The sequence below is a fragment of the Penaeus monodon genome, chromosome 40 (assembly GCF_015228065.2).
Source record: "Penaeus monodon isolate SGIC_2016 chromosome 40, NSTDA_Pmon_1, whole genome shotgun sequence".
NCBI lineage: Eukaryota > Metazoa > Arthropoda > Malacostraca > Decapoda > Penaeidae > Penaeus > Penaeus monodon.
The window spans coordinates 25120939-25121286 of NC_051425.1; positions in this window are offsets into that span (position 1 = coordinate 25120939).

Genomic DNA, 348 nt, shown 5'->3' on the forward strand with positions numbered 1-348 from the left:
TTGAATGCCAGCAACTGTGGCACACAATTTTAATCTCAATATGGTTTTGTGAATGTCTTAAAACTCCAAATTTTGGGTCAAAAATTAAGGAAAGGGTATGCCTTTTAAAACAAATATAAATAATGGCAGTTATATCTTTATGGGACTTCTTAGGATATGAGATGTGGTTTCCGAGTGTACCATCCCCCAGAGGTCAAAAAGGGGGGAGGGTTGAGCGCTTGGACCCCAAAGGTAGTACCCGCAGGGGACGACAAATATTAAATTATATATATATAAAATGATTTTATTTATATGTTATGTATAATAACATGATAGATAGATAGATAGAATGTATACAGTTAATAAAAT